Source organism: Schistocerca piceifrons, chromosome 3, assembly GCF_021461385.2.
Source record: "Schistocerca piceifrons isolate TAMUIC-IGC-003096 chromosome 3, iqSchPice1.1, whole genome shotgun sequence".
Taxonomy (NCBI): Eukaryota; Metazoa; Arthropoda; class Insecta; order Orthoptera; family Acrididae; genus Schistocerca; species Schistocerca piceifrons.
In genome coordinates this window covers 845793253-845818490 of record NC_060140.1, presented here as the reverse complement: position 1 = coordinate 845818490, position 25238 = coordinate 845793253, and the positions used below count along the sequence as shown (strand labels likewise).

Here is a 25238-nt window from a genome sequence, read left to right as displayed (position 1 = left end):
AACGAATAAGTATCGTTGGAGTAGCGGCGTCTCTGGACGCGGGAGGATGTTACGTCCGAGCGCGCTATACACAGAGGGAGAACTCTGGTGTGAGTCGTATTCGGGAGGACGACGGTTCAATCCCGCGTCCGGCCATCCTGATTTAGGTTTTCCGTGATTTCCCTAAATCGCTCCAGGTAAATGCCGGGATGGTTCCTTTCAAAGGGCACGGCCGACTTCCTTCCCCGTCCTTCCCTAATCCGATGAGACCGTTGACCTCGCTGTCTGGTCTCCTTCCCCAAAACACAACCAACAACAATCTGGTGTGAGACTTGGTGAAGTGCGGACGCGTGGATGGCGTGCACTGTACTGGAGGAGTGACTGTTTAGCGGCACGTGGCAAGTGATGAGCGTGGACGGTGGAAATATTAGCTGCAGCAACATCAAGAACCCGCCAGGCCAATATCATTGCCAATAACACCCGTGCTCGCTAATTATCATGGAAAGGAGCCAGCTCAAAAAAATGGCTCTGAGCACTATGGGACTCAACTGCTGAGGTCATAAGTCCCCTAGAACTTAGAACTACTTAAACCTAACTAACTTAAGGACAACACACACATCCATGCCCGAAGCAGGATTCGAACCTGCGACCGTAGCGGTCGCGCGGTTCCAGACTATAGCGCCAGAACCGCTCGGCCACCAGCGGCCGGCAAAGGAGCCAGCAACAGTATCGTCGTCAGCAACGTCGTCGCGGCGAGAATGGACTGAAGTAAGATTGTTGCATCACAGCTTATTGTCAACTAGTTTTGTAACGGCGTTACTCAGCTTTGTGGTGTTTTGCGAGTGAATAATTACCATAGTTTAATCAAAACTGTTTACCCGTGAATCCCCTAAAATCATTCACCAAGTAGGTTCCTGTCCTGTCCTATTGTTACAATAATCAGAGTACCGTTTATGAAAAATGCAGTTAATTTTGCTTATGAACTAAATGATTCAGTTAGATTAAAGATTTGAACTTAAAGCATTCAGTAATTTCAGTCTCCCTAACTTTAAATTTGAACTTTAATCTGAGGCGATCTAATTGTTGCGAATAGTAGAGCAACTAATCAAATTAAAATGATTCCTGCCACTATGAACAAAAACACTAACTAGAATTAATGAGTGAGTGCAAATATCAGTGATTATTGTAAATTGTTGTTAGTAAAGTTCTGGTTCACACTTTGACTTGCAGTCGTGCTAAAATATAATAATTACCTTTTGATACAGTAATTATCAATTTCTACTTCCCTGTCCAGAAGTCAACAGAGTTTCTTTTAATTATTTTTTGCCATTTTCCAAAATTCATATCAAAATAGTAGACGTTATTGTGAGGCAGCGCCAATGTCACTTACAACAGTAAGTAACCATTAATCTAAGTTATCTTGTATGTTTTCAAAATATCAGCTCTATTAGTTAATGATATTTCAAATGCTAACTATTTTCTTTCTCGCTTTATTACGTAAATGTTTCAGATGTTTTTGCTAACGTGCGTGCAGCCCTCTGTTGCCGCGCATGTTCGAGTAATGCTTGACATTGACTGTTCGGCTCATTGATTCACCTATCGAACATAAATTTTGCCCAGCTGGGCTGGCGACCGTATTTCTTTTAGCTATAATTATTTCAGTAACTCTTATTATTCTGTTCCGTTCCATGTGGTACCCCTTCTCGTTGGCACAGTACGTGAATGATAGCACAAACCTTTCGAACAACCATACTGAATTTTACAGTAATTAAGTAGGCGTAATAAGTTGTCCTAGAAGGCACCTTGTTGTAAACCTCCCCCCTCATTTATCGACTTTATATTGAAACTTCGGAACGATAGCCTTTTCAAAATTTTTATTCCAATTGTTTAGGCTCATGCTTACACGGTCATATATTTCTAACGTTGTCAACAGAAGGGAAGGGAGACGTTACAAGCAGGAACACTCTCGTCATTATTCCACGAACCCTGACTATAAATTTCTACGTCAGTCTGGTGCCTCGACCTGTTGTGCTGCCATTCATGAGCAGCATTCCAGGGGGTGTTTTCCAACAGGATAACGCTCGCCCACATACCGCTGTTGGAACCCAACATGCTGTACAGTATCGGCAAGTTGCCTTGGTCTGCTCGGTCACCAGATCTGTCTCCAATCGAGCACATATCGGGCACCATCGGACGGCAGCTCCAGCATCACCCACAAACAGCCTTCACCATCCCCTTATTGCCCCAACCAAGTGCAACGGGCATGCGACTCCATCCCAAAAACTGACATCCGGTACCTCTGTAACACAATACATGCACGTTTGCATGCCTGTATTCAGCATTCTAATGGTTGCACCGTTTATTAACATACCAGCATTTCACACTTGCAGCGGCTTATCTCGCGCGCGCATTAGCTTGAGATCTTGCAATGTCAGTCACTACAATATGTTACCTAGACAAATGTATTCCAGAAATTTCGTCTCTCTACATTGTTGTTGTTGTCGTCGTTGTGGTCTTCAGCCCAGAGACTGGTTTGATGCAGCTCTCCATGCTACTCCATCTTGTACAAGGTTCTTCATCTCCCAGTACCTACTGCAACCTACATCCTTCTGAATCTGTTTAGTGTATTCATCTCTTGGTCTCCCTCTACTATTTTTACCCTCCACGCTGCCCTCCAATACTAAATTGGTGATTCCTTGATACCTCAGAATATGCCCTACGAACCGGTCCCTTCTTCTAGTCAAGTTGTGCCACAATTTTCTCTCCAATTCTATTCAGTACCTCCTCATTAGTTATGTGATCTATCCATCTAATCTTCAGCATTCTTCTGTAACACAACATTTCGAAAGCTTCTATTCTCTTCTTGTCTAAACTATTTATCGTTCACGTTTCACTTCCATACATGGCTACACTCCATACAAATATTTTCAGAAACGACTTCCTGACACTTAAGTCTATACTCGATGTTAACAAATTTCTCTTTCTTAGAAACGCTTTCCTTGCCATTGCCAGTCTACATTTTATATACTCTCTACTTTGACCATCATCAGTTATTTTGCTCCCCAAATAGCCAAACTCGTTTACTACTTTAAGCGTCTCATTTCCTAATCTAATTCCCGCAGCATCACCCGATTTAATTCGACTACATTCCATTATGCTCTCTACATTTATCATTTTTAGTGCGTTTTTGTTCCGTCATTGTATGCAGAAGTAGATGTGAAGGTGGTCTCCCCCCTCTCCTGGCCCCTGACCCGTCGCCTCGTAACGCGGCAAGGTCAATTTCATCAGCGACACGTGTGGAGGTCAAACCAGTGAGGAGCAGTGATTCGCGGTGCACGCTATAAATGAACCCCACCACTTCACTCCACTCCGCTCGAGGTGCAGAAGTACATAATCACGCCGGTGGCAATTGCCGAGTGGGAGGTTTCTCACGCAGCGTGCACGACTGTGCTGACGAAACGGTGAATCAGTTATGACGACAGTATCTGGTGAGTGCTGCGTCCCTAACCTCCTAAATATCATATCATATAGTTATCATACCATCATCATCAGCCACTTCAATTTCTTGGTGATGTGACCTTCCTGAGTCGGCGGGCTGCCGATCTCAGGCTTCTTATTGCTAAGTGGATCCAGCTGTTTTTCATAAGTCTGTGTCTCCCATCTGTCCAATAGTGTTCCCCTTTAACAGTTTTGGTAAATTGGGCTCCAGTCTGTTGTTTGTTTTCACCGTCCGATAACCTTTCTTCGAGCGACATGACGAGCCCAATGCCATTCCAAGGTGTTTACTCCGGTGTCGTGTATTCTCCGCCCTGTGAATTTTCCACCCAGAAAAGGTCGAGGGAGGGTCCACTAATCCTCCGTGCGTTCTCTTCCTTGTGAAATTTCCACCCAGAAAAGGTCTAACAAGGTCCCACTAATTTCCTGGGGACACGAGCTAGCATGCTCAAACCGTACGGTACAAGTCTTTACAATATGTTGCATGTAACAATTTCAGTGTTATAGTTCTGATATGTATATGTTTTTACGTAGAGAGTTCTTACTGATTAAAAGTAAAAAAAAAAGATTCTATTAATTTATGCAGATATTTGGTTTCGAACAAATACACAGCGACGTTGCCCAAGTGGAACACAAAATAAGTAAATAAATTTAAGGAAGTTAATTGCGGTCAGGTTTTTGAAGGGCCTTTTGTCGGCTGGTTCAATGCTGAAATTTGTTAAACTTACGTCAGAGAAGCACTCGACCCAAATATGAAAGAAGGCGCAAAAATATTATAGTTCAAGAGTGGATTTGTAGATGATCAAAAAATTGACGAGACTAACAAAAATGAAGAACATATTAAGGAGATTACTACCTGCCTTCTCCATGGAACACGCCTATCTCTCCACTGACTACTGTGTTAGACGCATACGGTTGTGTCAACAAGTATGGGCCTGAAGATGATGATGTAACAACATCGAAACTAGTTGCCAATAAAACCAACACCTTAATACAGCTAGAGGAATTTCGTCATTTTTTAACATTTACAGGGTGATTCAAAAAGAATACCACAACTTTAAAAATGTGTATTTAATGAAAGAAACATAATATAACCTTCTGTTATACATCATTACAAAGAGTATTTAAAAACGTTTTTTTTTCACTCAAAAACAAGTTCAGAGATGTTCAATATGGCCCCTCCAGACACTCGAGCAATTTCAACCCGATACTCCAACTCGTTCCACACTCTCTGTAGCATATCAGGCGTAACAGTCTGGATAGCTGCTGTTATTTCTCGTTTCAAATCATCAATGGTGGCTGGGAGAGGTGGCCGAAACACCATATCCTTAACATACCCCCATACGAAAAAATCGCAAGGGGTAAGATCAGGGCTTCTTGGAGGCCAGTGATGAAGTGCTCTGTCACGGGCTGCCTGGCGGCCGATCCATCGCCTCGGATAGTTGACGTTTCATAACTAACCTTTTTCGTAGGACTCTCCATACAGTTGATTGTGGAATTTGCAGTTCTCTGCTAGCTCTGCGAGTCGATTTTCCTGGGCTGCGAACAAATGCTTGCTGGATGCGTGCTACATTTTCATCACTCGTTCTCGACCGTCCAGAACTTTTCCCTTTGCACAAACACCCATTCTCTGTAAACTGTTTATACCAACGTTTAATACACCACCTATCTGGAGGTTTAACACCATACTTCGTTCGAAATGCACGCTGAACAACTGTCGTCGATTCACTTCTGCCGTACTCAATAACACAAAAAGCTTTCTGTTGAGCGGTCGCCATCTTAGCATCAACTGACGCTGACGCCTAGTCAATAGCGCCTCAAGCGAACAAATGTACAACTAAATGAAACTTTATAGCTCCCTTAATTCGCCGACAGATAGTGCTTAGCTCTGCCTTTTGTCGTTGCAGAGTTTTAAATTCCTAAAGTTGTGGTATTCTTTTTGAATCACCCTGTATTAAGGAGGTCGTTCTTGATAATACTGAAGGACTTAAAGAAAACGTAGAAAATCTTCCACATAAATGTCATGCAAAAGAAGACAGTGTATTAGTTGAAGTTCAGAGTTCTCTGTATTTGCAACCTTGCGTCATCCGGAGCTCCACAATGATGCTCGTGCGAAAAGAGCACTGTAGAATTCTTGGTTTTAAGCTTTCCTCGGCAATGCTTCTCTTTCTGTTTTGAACAGCGCCAAATCACAGTCCCATCTTCCTCCGTTTTCTTCAGTGTGTAAGAATAACCTTCATAGTGGCAACTAGGCTTGCCACGAACTGTCGTTGAAAATTCCATATCACAACTACTGAGACGGTAATATCCAAGTGGCACGATGTGAAGTCTACGAAAACTAGAGCGATGCTAACAGGCAGACGGGACTGTGTGGGCGGAGTTCGGCCGAGTCCAGGGAACAGGTAGAGCTAGGTGATTAGGACGGTCCGGCTGCAGGTAGGGCGGGACACAATGGACGCAGGTACGAGGCGGAGAATTAGATTTCTAGTGGGGCGGAAAGTTCGCAGGGTGGAGAATTCATACATTCGTTTACTCCTTCTATTACGTCACTGACTGTTGTTGTATGTGTGATGCGGGCCTCAGGTGCCTGACTAAATAAGAGTCAACGCCCGCCCGGCTAGCCGCGCGGTCTAACGCGCTGCTTCCCGAGCGGGATGACGTGCTGGTCCACGGCACGAATCCGCCCGGCGGATTGGTGTCGAGGTCCGGCGTGCCGGCCAGCCTGTGGATGGTTTTCCATATGCCTCGGCGAATGCAGGCTGGTTCCCTTTATTCCAGCTCAGTTACACTCTGTCGGCGATTGCTGCGCGAACACTGTCTCCAAGTAAGCGCACACCATAATTACTCTACCACGCAAACATTGGGGTTACACTCGTCTGGTATGAGACGATTCATGTTGGGGCGGCAGTGAGGTGGGTGAACAGCTGCGGCCTGTTGTGGGGTTGTGAACCACTGAGGGCTATGCCAGAACGAAGCCTCTCCGTCGTTTCTAGGTCCCCCGTACAATACACAATACAAATAAGAATTAAACGCAAATTTTAAAATCTGCACATATGATTTTGAATAAGAGGCGAGAGCGCTGGAGGCCCTCACTGCCCATGTCGGATGGTTTTAAAAGATCATATGCCTATATAACCAGCGGTTAAATAAATGCAAAACATTATGTTACTGCTTGTAAGGCGCGACCAGTACGTCAGACACTGCAGAAAAAAAAAAAAACATTGTTGCTACCTAGGCCTACATGGAGGTGTTATAATCAATTTCCATCAAGTGATACTGATGAAGTGTATCAGCCTAGTCTCCAAAGATGGAAACTTTTAAAACAAAACATTGGATCGCCTCTTCACGCGCTGCTGGAAACGAGTTGGTGTGCACGGATGGATGTCACAGGTCCGTTTGCTGAGCAATCGCTAGGATTAAAAAAGTCGACTGAACTTGTTTTTAGCTTTAATTTGAATGTGGAGGCACATGTTGAACTAAAGGTCATTCCGAAATGTTTGAAATCATTTCAGTACATCTTGATGTCTTCAATGTGGTACAAATTATTAGTTGCAATAGACATACGTAACGTTGTGCTTCAAGCCAGGGATATAACAAGTGTTCAAAGTCGCAAAAATTTACAGGAGTTCGAGCGTCTGTAAAAACATCGATGCCTGAAGCATACGACTACCAGAGACATACCTTTGTAGCAGACCTAGCCGAAAACTCGAGAAAATTCTGGTACTACGAAAACTCGCCAAGTGGATCGAAGGCTTCCTCTTCTTGTTCTTCTTTCGAATAACCCATTTGGAGGGTACGATGAATCAGCTTTGGCTACTCTTCATTGTCTTAGATTTCCTTAGTTTCCAAATATCCTTCATCCTTTTAGTGTGTTGTTCCCTTATTTCTTGAGTCCACTTATGCCTAGTTTTCTTTCTCTCCTGAAATTCTGCCTTTTGAATTGCCTTTCTGAAATATGTTCTGTTTTCTATTGTGTTTACTGTAATTCCAGCATTTTCCATATGCTTTTCATTCTCTATGAACCATGAGGGCTACTCGGGCATGGATGTGTGTGATGTCTTTAGGTTAGTTAGGTTTAAGTGGTTCTAAGTTCTAGGGGACTGATGACCTCAGCAGTTAAGTCCCATAGTGCTCAGAGCCATTTGAGCCATGCGGGCTTGGATTTGTAGCTATTGAGCAATGTGAATATCCGCTTGGTTAGTCGTTGTCCGTTCTGAATATATGTCCAAAAATCTGTAGTCTACTCTTCCTCACTACATCAGTTAGTTTTTCAGTTTTCAAGTATAGCTCTCTGTTTGGTCTTAACCTGTATTCAGTATTATCGTTTCTTTTAGCTCCCAGTATTTTCTTTAAAATTCTTCTTTCGACCTTCTCTAGTTTCTCAAGATCTCCATTTCTTGTTAGTTTAAGTGTTTCTGCCGCACACAGAGCTTCAGGTCTGGCCACTGTTTGGTAGTGTCTTAATTTCATGTTCCAGGACAAGGATTTTTTGTTATAAACGTTTTTGGTCATAGGAAACACTCTTTCCATTTTATGCACTCTAGTTTCTATAGCTGTCTTTTCTTTTGCATTGTATGTAATCCACTCTCCTAGGTATTTAAAGGAATCTGTTTTGTGTATTGTACTGTTGTCAACTGAAATATTTTGAGGAGCATCGCAGATGTTTTTCATGAACTTTGTTTTTTCAAAGGATATTTGTAGTCCTACTTTGGCTGCTTGTTTTTGCAGTTCTCTTATTTCTTCTTCGGCATTATCTCGCGAATCTGTAATCAATGCCATGTCATCTACGAAGGCTAAACAGTCGACAGTTATCTTGTTTAGATTCCTTCCTAGTTGAATCCCTTTAATACTGATGGCCTTCCTCCATTCTCGAAGGCTTCTATCCAGTCATTCGTTAACCAGTGTGGTGTGGCAGTACAACGGAGCAAAAGGAAAGCCGATGTTTAAATTTCGCGTTTAAGAAATCGTTCACGAGGGAGAACCGTACCAACATACCGTCGTTTGACCATCGCACAGACTCCCGCATGGGAGGACACATAATAAAAATCGCTAGTGTAGGGTAACAAGTGAAGAGTTGAAGGCAAATGAGTCGCCAGGTCCTGATGGAATGCCAGTTCGGTTTCACAGAAAATACTCTGCATCACTGTTTCCTTACCTTGCTTTTATCTAGAATGTTTCGTCCAGCGCAAGGTTCCAAGAAACTGGAAAAAAGAGCAGGTGACTGCTGTATATAAGGAAAGGGACCCGCGGAATTACAGACCAATATCCTTAACGTCGGTTTGCTGCAGAATCCTTTAAAGCATTCTCAGTTCGAATACAATAAATGACCTTGCGAGGGAAAAGTTTCTGACCTCTAATCAGCACGGTTTTATAAAGCATCGCCCGTGCGGAAATTCGCTCGCTCTTTTCTCTCATGAGATCCTGCGAACCGTAGATAAAGGGCAACAGACGAATTCCATATTCCTAGATTACTGTGTAGCATTTCACACGGCGCCCCACTGCAGACTGTTAAGAAGGTACGAGCATATGGAATAGGTTCACACACATGTTAGTGGCTCGAAGGTTTCTTAAGTAACAGAACCCAGTACGTTGTCTTCGACGACGAGTGTTCTTCAGAGATAGGGGTATCGTCAGGAATGCCCAGGGACGTGTGATAGGACCGCTGTTATTTTCTATGGACATAAATGATTTGGCGGACAGGGTAAGCAGCGCCTGCTTGCTGATGATGCCGTAATGTACGGGAAGGTGTCATCGTTGAGCGGAGGTAGGAGGATACAAGATGACTCCCACAAAATTCCTATTTCGCGTGATGAATTGCAGCTAGCTCTAAAGGTAGAAAAATGTAAGTTAATGCAGATGAGTAGGAAAAACAAACTCATGATGCTCGAATACAGTATTAATAGTTTGTTGCTTGACATAGTCACGCCGACTAAATATCTAGGCGTAAAGTCGCAAAGCAATGTGAAATGGAATTATCACGTAAGGACAGCAGTAGCGAAGGGGAATGGTCGACTTCGGTTCATTGGGAGAATTTTAGGAAAGTGTGGTTCATCGATAAAGGAGACGGCTTATAGGACACTAGTGCGATCCATTGTTGAGTAACTGTTCGAATGTTTTGGATCTGTACCATGTCGGATTAATCGAAGACATCAAAGCAGTTCAGAGCTGGGCTGTTAGATTTGTTATCGGTAAGTACTGGGAGATGAAGAAGCTTGCACAGGATAGAGTAGCATGGAGAGCTGCATCAAACCAGTCTCAGGACTGAAGACCACAACAACAACAGGTACGAAGAACATGCAAGTACGAGGGTTGGAACTTAAATAGTGCAACTATTTATTCACAACCGATACAAAAGAGTTGTTTTTATATTTTCACTTCGCAACTTTTCGCAATGTTCCACTTTTAAACAGGCACCGTTTACTCGCCTGTTTTTATTGTTTTGATATCTCCTCATGTTTTTAATTCTTCTGTAGGCTGGAGAGCGGCATATTACGCTACTGCCAGCCTGCCCCCCCTCTGCCCCCCCCCCCCTTTCTCGGAGGGAATAGAAGTTCAATAAAGTAACTTGCCAGCAGCCATAAAAAGCTTAACAACCAATGAAATTCAGTTTAAGAGAAGCCTAAAGGATTTATTGGTGGCCAACTCCTTCTACTCCATTGATGAATTTCTGAGGAAAACCAACTGATTTGTATATAAGTACAACATAACTTCTGCACAATTTCAGTGCAGTAATGTGTTCACTGAAAATTTGTGTGTGTGTGTGTGTGTGTGTGTGTGTGTGTAAGTATAATCTAACTTCTGCACCATTTCAGTGCAGTAATGTGTTCATTGTAAATAAGTATTACAGTAGTTGTATTACATGTTTCTTACCTTATAAATAAATATAAAACTTTTTTATTTTAAATTCAGTGCAATAGTATTTGTAAAATGACCCTTAGTGTTCATTAAAAAATGACGATCATTCCACTTGGGACCTGTGGAATGGTACATTAGCTTATTTGTTTTAGTTTAAATATTTGTCATGTATTGTTGTTTTTCTGACATGTTCCACATCCTGGAGGACCTCCTCACTACGGATCAATTGGAATGAAAGTAAATCTAATCTAATCTAAAACAGGGTTATTACAAATGATTGAAGCGATTTCACCGCTCTACAATAACTTTATTATTTGAGATATTTTCACAATGCTTTGCACACACATACAAAAACTCAAAAAGTTTTTTTAGGCATTCACAAATGTTCGATATGTGCCCCTTTAGTGATTCGGCAGACATCAAGGCGATAATCAAGTTCCTCCCACACTCGGCGGGGCATGTCCACATCAATGAGTTCGAAAGCATCGTTGATGCGAGCTCGCAGTTCTGGCACGTTTCTTGGTAGAGGAGGTTTAAACACTGAATCTTTCACATAACCCCACAGAAAGAAATCGCATGGGGTTAAGTCGGGAGAGCGTGGAGGCCATGACTTGAATTGCTGATCATGATCTCCACCACGACCGATCCACCGCTTTTCCAATCTCCTGTTTAAGAAATGCCGAACATCATGATGGAAGTGCGGTGGAGCACCATCCTGTTGAAAGATGAAGTCGGCGCTGTCGGTCTCCAGTTCTGGCATGAGCCAATTTTCCGCGGGCTACGCGTGAAACTTTCCCGCACGCGTTCAACCGTTTCTTCGCTCACTGCAGGCCTACCCGTTGATTTCCCCTTACAGAGGCATCCAGAAGCTTTAAACCGCGCATACCATCGCCGAATGGAGTTAGCAGTTGGTGGATCTTTGTTGAACTTCGTCCTGAAGTGTCGTTGCACTGTTATGACTGACTGATGTGAGTGCATTTCAAGCACGACATACGCTTTCTCGGCTCCTGTCGCCATTTTGTCTCACTGCGCTCTCGAGCGCTCTGACGGCAGAAACCTGAAGTGCGGCTTCAGCCGAACAAAACTTTATGAGTTTTTCTACGTATCTGTAGTGTGTCGTGACCTGACCATATGTCAATGAATAGAGTTACAGTGAATTTATGAAATCGCTTCAACCATTTGTAATAGCCCTGTGTAATATACCGGTATGCTTTCAGTCATCATGATCTCAGTTGTGTCATAGTTAAAGCTGACTGAAACCGAAAGTGGATAGGAACGAAACTTTAAATTCAGATGGATTACATATCGCAGGGATAGGCTAGCAAGCATACTCATTGCGGCGTAGAGCTTGATGGTGTCACATGACGTTATTACAGATTCCTAATATGAAGTAATTCGGCCGAAGCAAAATATGAAAGATGGATGACTCATGTTAATTGGCTGCTTTCACAGACCAGCGTAGCCTTGTACCATGGAAGTTATTCCCTGATGAGTTAACAGATGTTCCTTATTCCTGTCAGAGTTTTCCAAATATTGCTTTCCTCGCTGAATCGAGTAGAACCTCTTCATTTCTTACTTTATTAGTCCACCAAATTTTCAATATTGTCCTATAGCAGCGCACCTCAAATGCTTCGATTCTCTTCCGTTCCAGTTTTCCCACCGTCCATGTCTCACTATCATAAAGTGCTGTGCTCCAAACCAGGAAATTCTCCCTCAAATTAAGACCTGTGTCTAATACTAGAAGACTTCTCTTGGCCATGAATGCCCTCATTGCCAGTGACTGTCTGCTCTCTTATGTCCTCCTTGCTCCGTCCATCCTGGCTTATATTACTGCCTGGGTAACAGAATTCCTTAACTTCATCTACCAGTTATGGTGTTAAGTTTCTCACTGTTTTAATTTCTGCTACTTCACATTACTTATTTCTTTGCTCGATTTACTCTCAATCCATATTTTTTACTCATTAGACTGTTCATTCCATTCGACAGAACCTGTAATTCATCTTAACTTTCACTGAGGAAAGCAATGTCATCAGCGAATCTTAACATTGATATCCTTCCACCCTGAGTTTTAATCCTTCTCTTGAATATTTTTTTCTTATTTCTGTCATTGCGTGACAGCAGGGGTGAAAGACTATGTCCCTGTGCTACATCCTTTTTAACCCGAGCACATCGTTCTCGGTCTTCGACTCTTATTGTTCCCTCTCACTACTTCTGCATATAGTATATCACCCATCTTTCAGTATAGCTTACCCTTACTTTTCTCACGATTTGGAACATCTTGTACCTTTTCGCATTGTTGAACGCTTTTTCCAGATTGACAAATCATATGAACGTGTCTTGATTCTTCTTCAGTGCTGCTGCCATTATCAACTACAACGTCCGAATTGCTTCTCTAGTGCCTTTGCCGTTCCGAAATCCAAATGATCGTCATCTAACTCATCCTCAATTTCGCTTCCCATTCTTCTTTATGGTGTATCAAAAAGAATCATCCGATTAAAAAAAATAACTATTATGTTATTTGAGATATATGCATGAACAACGTACTGCTGGAAAGACCAAACTCTCGAGTTTTACATGGTTCCCAGTAGGTAGCAGCAGTGTGCGCTCACTTCAGTTTTAGTGAAAATGGTGTCCAGACAACAGAAAGCGTTTTGTGTTTTACGTTTTGCGCAGTGCGAGTCAGTAATAATTATTCAGCGTGACTTTCGTACTAGGTGTGGTGTGGATCCTTCTACAACACAGAGGATTAGACGATGGCATGAACAATTCCGAGATACACGTTGTTTGTGTAAAGGCAAATCGCCGGGCCTTCCCCGAATGTCTGATAGAGACGTCGAACGCATCGGCCATAGTTCCACAAGAAGTCCGCAGAAATCCGTTCGCCGTGCAGCTCGACAGTTCAACGTGCCCCCGATGTCTGTCTGGTATGTGTCGCGCCAACGTTTACACACACGGGTATCTGGAAGTGCGGGAATTTTTAAATCAGAGGTTATTGGACTATGGATCGGTCACACTGGACAAAATGATTCAGGGTTAAATTTGTGGCCTCCAAGGTCACCGGACCTGACTGTAAGTGGTTATTTCTTGTGGGGGTCTATAAAAGACTCTATTTATGTGCCTGCATTACCAGCAACAATGAATGAACTGAGACATCACATAACAGCAGCTGTGGAAGCTGTAACTCAAGACATGTTCGCTGCAGTGTGGGAACAAATTCAATACCTCATTGACATATGCCGTGCATATCAAGGGGGCACGTTGAACACCTATGAAAAGGTATAAGAAAGAACTTCTTGAGTTTCCCGTTCACCAGAAAACAAAATTCATTACATATGTTTATTAGTTTCAGAAATATAGACGTGCCAAATCGGATGATCCTTTTTGTACACCCTGTATTATTCTCGTCAGCAACTTGGATGAATGAGCTGTTAAGCTGGTTGTACCATATTCTCGCACTTGTCGGCTTTTGCAATCTCAGGAGTTGTGTGGATGATGTTTTTCCGAAAGTCTGATGGTACAACGCCAGTTTGATTCATTCTACACAGTAACGTGAATAGCTGTTTTGTTGCTACTTCCACCAATGATTTTAGGAGTTCTGATAGAATACTATCTACCCCTTCTGCCTTATTTGATTTTAAGTCTTAAAAACTTCTTCTAAATTCTGATTCTAACACTGGATCCCCTATATCTTCCCTATAGATTCTTCTATCACGTCATCAGATAAGTTCACCCTTATAGAGGTCCTCAGTACCCTCTTTCCACCTGTCCACTAATGAGGAGATACAGAACGCAATTGACTTGTGGTGCGACCGGACTTAAAGAACACGTCACTTGATAGGCCTCATCCTGAAGCATCACGGAATCGTAAATTGGGAAATAGAGGGAATGTGGGGTTAAAACTTGTAAATGCAGACGGTGGCTCGACTATGTCTTCAGCTTCAAATGGATATATGTTACGGTAGTTCTGCATAGATGAAGAGGCTTACAGGTGGTAAGCTAGCGTGGAGAGCTGCATCAAACCTGTCTTCGAAATGAAGATGACAACTACAAACGTCGTCGATCACGTGCCTCGGAAACTGCGGTGGTAGAGTGTAACGGGGAAAACTTGCAGACCAACGCGAGTAAGTTCCTTGACCATGCTATTGTAATAGGTGGATGTGGTGTCACCGCCAGACACCACACTTGCTAGGGGTAGCCATTAAATCTGCCGCAGTCCGTTGGTATGCGTCGGACCCGCGTGTCGCCACTGTCAGTGACTGCAGACCGAGCGCCGCCACACGGCAGGTCTTGTCTATAGAGACTCCCTAGCACTCGCCACAGTTGTACAGCCGACTTTGTTAGCGATGGGTCACTGTCTACATACGCTCTCATTTGCAGAGACGACAGTTTAGCATAGCCTTCAGCTGCGTCATTTGCTACGACCTAGCAAGGCGCCATATTCAGTTACTATGAATGTATTCTGAACAGATAATATTGTGAATCATGTACCGTCAAGAGCGACGTTCATCATTAATGGATTAAAGTCAAGTATCAAACTAATTATGTCTACTTCCTGAATTCTCATTCCTTGTCATGTTCCAGACCTCACGTCAGTATAGTTCTTCCCTCCTCACGCCAGCCTGCCTGAGCTAAAACGCGTGCATTTCGGCCTCCACTCGTAACACGGTGTTGGCTCTTCTGCCAACACAAAAGTGGAAAATTCAATTTGCCAGGTAAAAATTTCGAGATTCCATCCATTAAAACTGATGTCAGAGGCAGTAACACGGGTCAGATCGTTCTGAATGCCTTGTCTGAAAAATACGAGGCCTGTCTAAAAAGTATCCGACCTTTTGCCAGAAAAAATATTTCCAATACCTGAGGGATTGGGACCCTAACCCCCTTCAAAGTAGGCCCCCTTTGCTTGCACACATTTAGCTCACCGATCCTTCCACTGCCAGAAACACCTCTGGGAGTCTTCTTCCAGAGGTGTTCATCTCCGTCGTCGTGTTCCGCACTATCTCTTCTCTACTCTCAAAACGGGATCCTTTCAGTGGCGTCTTCAATTTTGGAAACAACCAGAAGTTGCAAGGCGTCATCTCTGGAGAATAGGGAGGTTGGCGAACGGCTGTAATTCCATGTTTGGCCAAGAAATTTTGGATCAAGTGGGATGAATGTGCGGCGGCGTTGTCGTGATGCAGTTGCCAGTTTCTCGCCGTCCACATGTCGGGTCTTTTTACGCCGAAGTGCGTCACGGAGTCGTCGGAGAACATCTTGATAGTACTCCTTTGTCACTGTTTGTCCTTCCGATGCGTATTCGTGATGCATAATTCCAGGGAAATCAAAGAAAACAGTCGTCACCTTGATTCTGCTTCGCCCCTGCCGCACATTCTTTGGCCTTGGATACTCGGGATGCTTCCATGGCGACGACTGTCTTTTTGTTTCTGGGTCGTACCCGTACGCCCACGACTCCGGTTATCACGGTGTTCAGAAACCCAGGATCAGTGTTGGTGGTGTCCAGAAGGTCCTGTGCAACGCCAAAACGGGGGTCTTTTTGTTCCGCCGACAACAACTTGGGCACGAATTTCGCAGCCACTCGGTGCATGCTCAAATCATCACGCAAAATTGCATGGGCAGAATCTTTACTCACTCCAACCTTTTGGGAAATCTCCTGCACGGTCAAACGACGATCTGCCATCACCAAATTTTGCACCCTCTCAACAACAGATGCACTCCGAGCCAGGGTGCGATTTGTGCTTTAACCAGTGGGGGGGATGTCTCAGGGTTTTTTTAGAATTATATATGTTACTAGCTTGGACCGTGGCAATACGCATGGTTAAAGAGCTATTTATAAATAGATGTTAAAGCCGAAACTCACTATTGACGCGTATGCACTATCAGAAAAGCCATCCCTTGTTATATCTTTAAAAGTACATTATAGGTAAAGCTTATTTACAAAATCATCTACATACGGGTACAGATATACGAGGGGAATTCAAAAAGCAGAGGCACATTTGTGAAAAGTTGTGCTTATTCTGATGATAGAAAACTGAAACATATTAATAGTATTAGTAGTAAGACTCCACAAATTTAAATTTTTCGTGGGAAATAAACATCCCAGGTTGGGATGCGCAAACTAAAACCAGAGGAGGGGATGGTCTGATGCAGAGGGAGGGAAATCCCCCCCATCCCCCCTGCAAATCGCACACTGCTCCGAGCAGTTTGGGGCCTGCCAGAACGCTGGTCGCTCTCCATTGTTGTGCGGCCATTTTGTATCAGTTGAACCACTCCTTCGTTTGTGTTACACCCATCGCATCTTCTCCAAACACCTGCTTTGGGAATCACCAAGCTTTTGGCACAATTTGAAGCAGTATCTTTGCTCAACACGTTCAGTCATCTTGAGAGAATCGGTGATCCGACGAACACGTTGTGTGGCACCTCACTCAGCGACCGACAGGCAGCGACTGACGCGCTGGGGGCGGGGACAAAATTCAGTTATACGCATAAAGGTCTAAAAAATGGTTCAAATGGCTCTGAGCACTATGGGACTTAACTTCTGAGGTCATCAGTCCCCTAGAACTTAGAACTACTTAAACCTTACTAACCTAAGGACATCACACACGTCCATGCCCGAGGCAGGATTCGAACCTGCGATCGTAGCGGTCGCGCGGTTCCAGACTGTAGCGCCTAGAACCGCTCGGCCACTCTGGTCGGCGCATAAAGGTCTCTTCCTTCACTGTGTATAATGGCGCCGCGGTATCGTCTCTATTTTGCGCGGCAAAATCAGAGGTCAGATACTTTTTAGACAGACCTCGTACTTAGATGAAAGAACGCTTCATCAACGACTGCTGATGTTGCAAGGAATTTTAAAGAATCTAGCAAAATATTTTGGCTTAGCAACAAACAGATTGTGAAGGAACGAATCAGTCAGCATCAGATATTTAGTAGTCTGAAAGAAGCTGTGAAACACAAGGGATAAAATTCAAAAGCATTGTACAATACGCCTTACACTAGTATATGCCGATAAATATAATGACTGATGGCAAAGGCTCACCTACGGTCAGTAGATGTGTTAGGAGGTTCCTACGAAAGCTAAGAGAACTTTATCACAGATTTAAGCGGTCATAGTCAAAAGAGCGTAAGGGGAACATTGCGGTAACTGCTCAATAATAATATAATGTCGTGTGACTAGGACCTCCCGTCGGGTAGACCGTTCGCCTGGTGCAAGTCGTTCGATTTGACCCCACTTTGGCGTTTTGCGCGCCGATGGAGATGAAATGATGATTAGGACAACGTAACACCCAGTCCCTGAGCGGAGAAAATCTCTGACATAGCCGGGAATCGAACCCGGGCCCTTAGAATTGACATGCTGGTGCGCTGACCACTCAACTACCGGGGGCGGACACCGCTCAATAAAATAAAGTAAAATTTTGGCAATTGATCAGACTAAAAATCCTAAGAGGTTTCGATCCAATGTAAAGCCAGCGGGCGGACCGAAATCACATACTCACAAGGGAACCTCCCCATCGCACCCCCCTCAGATTTAATTATAAGTTGGCACAGTGGATAGGTCTTGAAAAACTGAACACAGATCAATTGAGAAAACAGGAAGAAGTTGTGTGGAACTGTGATAAAATAAGCAAAATATACAAACTGAGTAGTTCATGGAAGATTGGCAACATCAAGGACACTGGAAGCGCAGGAGCGTCGTGGTCTCGTGGTACCGTGAGTAGCTGCGGAACGAAAGGACCTTGGTTCAAATCTTCCATCGAGTGAAAAGTTTAATTTTTTATTTTTAGTATATGTGACAAACTCTTATGTTTCCATCACTTTTTTTTGGGAGTGATTATCACATTCACAAGAAAACGTAAATCGGGCAAGGTAGAAGAATCTTTTTACCCATTCGCCAAGTGTACAAGTTAGGTTGGTCGACAACATATTCCTGTCATGTGACGCACATGCCGTCACCAGTGTCGTAAAGAATATACAAGATGTGTTTTTCTGTGGAGGAATCGGTTGACCTATGACCTTGCGATCAAATGTTTTCGGTTCCCATTGGAGAGGCATGTCCTTTCGTCTACTAATCGCACGGTTTTGCGATGCAATCGCAAAACACAGACACTAAACTTATTACAGTGAACAGAGACGTCAATGAATGAACGGACAGATAATAACTATGCAAAAATAAAGAAAGTAAACTTTTCACTCGAGGGAAGACTTGAACCAAGGACCTCTCGTTCCGCAGCTGCTCACGCTACCACGAGACCACGGCGCTCCTGGGCTGCCGGTTTCCATGATGTTGCCTATGTGGCCCATGGACTACTCGGTTTGTATATTTTGCTTATTTTTTCACAGTTCCACACAACTTCTTCCTGTTTTCTCAATTGATCTGTGTTCAGTTTGTCAAGGCCTATCCACTGTGCCAACTTATAACTAAATCTGAGGGGGGTGCGATGGGGAGGTTCCCTTGTCAGCTACTTTAGAGAGCATACTGGCCCGAAAAGAAATATGACAGGGAGAAGGCCAAAATAGTAAATTAAGTCTTCCAAAAGGCTTGCACTGCAAAATTTCTTATTGCAGTACGTCCTTCCTCATCACGATGCGAACAACGAAATAGCAGATACTGAGACAACTGCAAAGCGATATGAGATGGAACGAGAATGTGAGTACTGTAGTAGGAAAGGCGAATGGGCAACTTCAGTTTCTTGGGAGAGTTTTAGGAAGGTGTAGCTCATCTGTAAAGGATACTGCATGTAGGACACTAGTGCGACCTTTTCTTGAGTACCGGTCGAGTGTTTAGGATCCATACCAGGTCGGATTGAAGGAAGACAAAGGAAATCAGAGGTGGGCTGTTAGATTTATTACTGATAGGTTCGAACAATATGTAAGTGTTATGGCGAAGCTTCTGGTACTCAGATGGGAATCGCTTGTGAGAAGGCGACGTTCTTTTGGAGGAACGCTATTGGGAATCTTTAGAGAACCGCCATTGGAAGCTGACTGCCCAACGATTCCACTGCCGCCAACATACATTTCACTTAACCACAATAAAGATACAAGAAATTAGGTCTTACATGGATGCATACGGACAGTCGTTTTTCCCTCGATCTGCTTGCCAGCGGAAAAGGAAAGGAAACGGCTACTTATGGCACATACGGTGGTTTTCGGAGTATGTTTGTAGATCGTGGAATAGACAAATCGCTCAGTAGTGCAAAGTAAGAATTCCTGATGTGACATCTGTGAGATTCTACAGATATTACGTGACAATACGTGCTCCACTTCTAGTAGCAGTTTGCTTAGACCGCTGCAGCAGCTAAGCGTAGCAAGTGAAGGTAAAAATGCGCAGGACATTCCCGGCCGTAATAAGGGCCGGCGGATCGATGCACAACAGTATAGGCCTTTATCGCTCCCGTCAATCAATGAATTATGGAACATGTATTATGCTCACGAATTAGGACGTTTTTTGACAACTAAAAATCTCCTCTATAAAAATCAACATGAATTTCGCAAACAGAGATCGTGCGAAACTCAGGTCGCTCTGTTCCTTTACGGGATCCATAGCGTTGTAGACAACGGCGTGCAGGTCGATGCCGTGTTTCTTGACTTCAGGAAAGCATTCGGTATGCCTCTGCTCTTTGGTTTAGCGAACAAAATACGACCTTATCGAGCATCAGACTGGAGTTGTGACGGCATTGAGGACTTCCTTGCAGATGGAACTCTAAATCTAAACGACGAAATCGTCATAAGTAAACATAATTTCGGGACTATTCAGAGACTGTTCGTGAAATGTGCTGTTTTATTTAGGAACGCTGAAACGTCAGAAGACCTTAGCGAAGGATCGATGAATGGTGTAGGGTAGGGCTGTTGATAAAATATATCACTTCTATTTACGATATATACAGGGTGATTCAAAAAGAATACCACAACTTTAAAAATGTGTATTTAATGAAAGAAACATAATATAACCTTCTGTTATACATCATTACAAAGAGTATTTAAAAACGTTTTTTTTTTCACTCAAAAACAAGTTCAGAGATGTTCAATATGGCCCCTCCAGACACTCGAGCAATTTCAACCCGATACTCCAACTCGTTCCACACTCTCTGTAGCATATCAGGCGTAACAGTTTGGATAGCTGCTGTTATTTCTCGTTTCAAATCATCAATGGTGGCTGGGAGAGGTGGCCGAAACACCATATCCTTAACATACCCCCATACGAAAAAATCGCAGGGGGTAAGATCAGGGCTTCTTGGAGGCCAGTGATGAAGTGCTCTGTCACGGGCTGCCTGGCGGCCGATCCATCGCCTCGGGTAGTTGACGTTTCATAACTAACCTTTTTCGTAGGACTCTCCATACAGTTGATTGTGGAATTTGCAGCTCTCTGCTAGCTCTGCGAGTCGATTTTCCTGGGCTGCGAACAAATGCTTGCTGGATGCGTGCTACATTTTCATCACTCGTTCTCGGCCGTCCAGAACTTTTCCCTTTGCACAAACTCCCATTCTCTGTAAACTGTTTATACCAACGTTTAATACACCACCTATCAGGAGGTTTAACACCATACTTCGTTCGAAATGCACGCTGAACAACTGTCGTCGATTCACTTCTGCCGTACCCAATAACACAAAAAGCTTTCTGTTGAGCGGTCGCCATCTTAGCATCAACTGACGCTGACGCCTAGTCAACAGCGCCTCAAGCGAACAAATGTACAACTAAATGAAACTTTATAGCTCCCTTAATTCGCCGACAGATAGTGCTTAGCTCTGCCTTTTGTCGTTGCAGAGTTTTAAATTCCTAAAGTTGTGGTATTCTTTTTGAATCACCCTATATATATATATTTCGGTACATGCACAATAAGCACAACGTTTATATTGACCGAGATAACGAGGCAAGTACATGTTTTTTAAATGAGACGCTATACTTTTTTACCATCATCCGAACGCTCTGGAAAAGACGCGTATAGTGATGTAACGCATGTTGCTATTGTGATTCAAAATGGTTCAAATGGCTCTGAGCACTATGGGACTCAACTGCTGAGGTCGTAAGTCCCCTAGAACTCAGAACTACTTAAACCTAACTAACCTAAGGACAACACACACATCCATGCCCGAGGCAGGATTCGAACCTGCGACCGTAGCGGTCGCGCGGTTCCAGACTGAAGCGCCAGAACCGCTCGGCCACCAGCGGCCGGCTATTGTGATTCAAGCTTCGCTTAAAAGACGCTGGGAAATATTGTACGATTGGAGGTCGAGGCGGTCGGAAGCGGCTGCAGACTGTAAACACGCCTCGCGCGACCCGCAGGCCGAGTTGCCGTGCTCTATGCAGCATGCACGGCCTACGCTACGAAAGTAAATCCTCATCTGCTCTCTTTTAAGCAAAGTTTGAATCACAATAGCAACATGCGTTACATCACTATACGCGTCTTTTCCAGAGCGTTCGAATGATGGTAAAAAAAAGGTATAGCATCCCATTTAAAAAACAAGTTCTTGCCTCATTATCTCTGTCAATATAAACGTTGTGATTATTGTGCACGTACCAACGCATGTGCCCCATAGTCCGCTATGATTCGCCGAAAACCGCATGCCGATACGTGCAATCGCCCCCGGAATAGAGGGGGTGTTACGTCTTACGCGACCCACCCTATATAATGTCTCGTAGATAGACGTACGGCCCGGAGAGCGGTGTGATGTATTTTATCAACAGCCCTACCCTACACCATTCATATATATATATATATATATATATATATATATATATATATATATATATATCGTACCGTAAACAGACATACGGTCGGGAGAGCGGTGTGCTGATCACATGCCCCTCCACATCCGCATCCAGTGACGCCTGTGGGCTGAGGACACTGGTACTGTTGGGCCTACATGGCCTGTTCGGACAGAATTTAGATTTTTATATACGTATATATTGATATTTCCTCCGAAAATATCGATAGAGATCCTCTATTTCTTTTTCCGATATATAGATGTTTCGACATCGAAATGGCAGCTTCGAGTTCCGATGTTTTTATTTTATATTATACTTTTTTCGCAATTTTCAGTAAATATTTGAAACTGTTCTTTTGAAATTGTAGTAGAACATAATTTTATTTTCAGTGTGTCAAGGAGTCTTGCTACTTTCTGATTTTCCATCACGTCCAGTCTTTCTCTTTGACTGTGAGAAGCAAATAAAGATGGCACAAACAAGTAGGACGGTTTGCACTGGAGGGGGGGGGGAACTGTTTAAATGGAATACAAGATTCCCGATGTGAAGAGACAGCATACCAGTCGCGTTAAAAAACAATTTTAGCGCAACTAGTGTGTTATTTCTTCACGTCGGCATTCTTAAAAAACAGATGCTGGAAATGGTAAACAAAAATCTGGACAGATCCTATATGTGACGGAACCAAACGACAGACCCATAAGATAGCTTTTGTTGTGCCACTTACATGGAGTTACCGTTGTAAAGTGCTTATTGCCAAGTGTGAAAGTGCATCGTTTTCCATTCAATTCTTGCTCGAAGGGTAATAAGCAGACTGCTAGCTTGTTTGTTGTACAGAATATGTAATAATAAATCAGCACTTAAATGTACAGCTCTAAGACTGGCAGTATATTTACTAGTGCAGCCGATATTTTTGTAGGCCGGTAAGTCGTATTTTGTCGGCTATATATCGATACATAATTACGATACATCCATGATCGAGTCGGCTATGATATTTCTTAAATATCGATATAACGGATTCCCTATATTTTTAATAATATCAACAGTTCTAGTGCAGGGGCCTGAACGAGAAGAAATATAGCGTGTTGCTCACAAATTGGCGAGTAGGATCATTACTGTTACATTATGGTATTGACGAACTCTAATTGGATGCAGTAACTACCGCAAAATATCTCGGAGAAACCGTCTGGAGCGATGTAAAGTGCAAAGACAACATTAAAATAATTGTGGGAACAGCTGAGACCAGGTTGAGATTCGTTGGAAGAAACCTAAAGAAATGTAATTCTTCCACGAAAGAGGTACTTAAAAAACAATTGTTCGACTGATTTTGAGAATTGCTCATCAGTCCGTGACCATTACCAGGTTCGATTTCTGCAAGATATACGCTAGACCCAACGACGAATAGCGCGCTTCATCACGGGGTCGTCAGTCGACACGAGAGCGCTACGGAGATGGTTAACAAACTCATGTAGCAGACGCTGCGCGATCGGTATTTTGTATCGCGGAGAGATTTATTGTTGAAATACTGAGAGAGTAAGTTCCGGGAGCAATCGGGAAACAAATGACCTCCTCTCGTATACGTGTCACGGAAGTACCACCGCGAGAAAACTCGAGAAATTACAGCTAAATACGGATGTTTCCGACAGTCATTCTTCCTACGAGCCATTCGCGAGTGGAACAGGTTGAGGATGGTACCAGAAGTATCCCCCGCCACACTCCGTAAGATGGCTTGTGAGTACAGATATACAGGGTGTCCATAAAGTCCCTTTACAACTTCAAAATTTTATTACAACGGCAGTTGTTGAAGTATTTTAACAAAATTTCTTTTATTGTAAACACTGTTTACTAAAGTTTTTACATATACAAAAATTTTGTCAGTAGTTCAAGAACAGCCTTAATCGCATTTATTATCGTTATAATACCGCCAACCGGTTTCAACCCGACGTAGGGGTCATCCTCTGGGCGGTTACACCATTGGTGGACTGCATGTTATGTAGACAGGAGTGACACCACCAGCGGTCGACCAATGGTGTAAACGCCCAGAAGATGACCCCTACGTGGTGTTGAAACCGGTTGGCGGTATTATAACGGTAATAAAGGCGATTAAGATTGTTCTTGAATTATTGATTATTTATACTAATCGCTGCTTCTCTCCACAACCATGTTGTCCAAAAATCAAAAATTTTGTGTTTCAGATTGTTGATGGAAGAAACTGAATCTCTATAAAATGGCAACTCCTCGAGAGAAGGCACAATGTATCCTGGTTTATTGAGACAAAATCGTATGTTCAGACTCAACGAAACTTCAGAACGAAGTATGGAAGAGATCCACCATCGTGCCCTTCAATCTGTGCATGGCGCATTTATGGAGACAGGGACGGTGTTGGATAAAGGGAGGAGCAGGCGACCAAGAACATCCGAGGAAAACATCGATTGCGTTTTAAACGCCTTCACTCGTTCACCTACGAAGCCCATCCGCACTGCTGCCAGACAGTTGCAACTACCACGTTAAACTGTGCATAAGGTCCTCCACAAGAAATTAACGGTTTTACGCTTACAAAGTACAACCGTTACAGACACTGGGGCCAAAAGCGGACAGAGTTTGCACTCAACATGCTGGAACGCCTTTCGGAGGCTGGAGCATTCCTCAAGCGAGTTTGTTGCAGTGACGAGGCAACATTTCATGTTTCTGGGACATTAAACAAACACAATGTGAGAATCTAGGATCTGAACACCCCCTTGTGACTAGAGAGCTTCACCGGGATAGTCCAAAAGTGAATGTGTGGTGTGGAATAATGTGCAGCCGAATATTTGGTCCATTTTTCTTCAACGAGTCAACAATTACTGCAGATGTTTAGCTCGACTTTCTGACCGAATATATAGCACCACAACTGATTGACTTACAACCAACTATCATTTTCCAGCAAGACGGTGCACCACCACATTGGGGACTGCATGTTCGTCGGTTCCTCAACGAAACATTTCCAGGCAGATGGATTGGGAGGGATGGGCCAATTCCTTGACCACCGCGTTCGCCACGTTATCATTCTCTTGGACTTTTTTTGTGGAGGTATGTAAAAAATATCGTGTATCAAACACAGATACGGGACATTGCTGACTTGAAGCAAAGGATTCGTAATTGCCATTGCCACCGTTGATGACGGACGCCATGCTACAGCGAACATGGCAAGAAATCGAGTACCGTGTTGATGTGCTTCGTGC

General features: G+C 43.5%; 1 protein-coding gene across 1 annotated transcript in view; it reads right to left on the bottom strand.

Moving 5' to 3' along the window:
- LOC124788147 (protein slit-like) overlaps positions 1–25238 on the bottom strand; it is a 100585-nt gene that overhangs the window by 53800 nt on the left and 21547 nt on the right. The gene's annotated exons all lie outside the window — the stretch shown is intronic.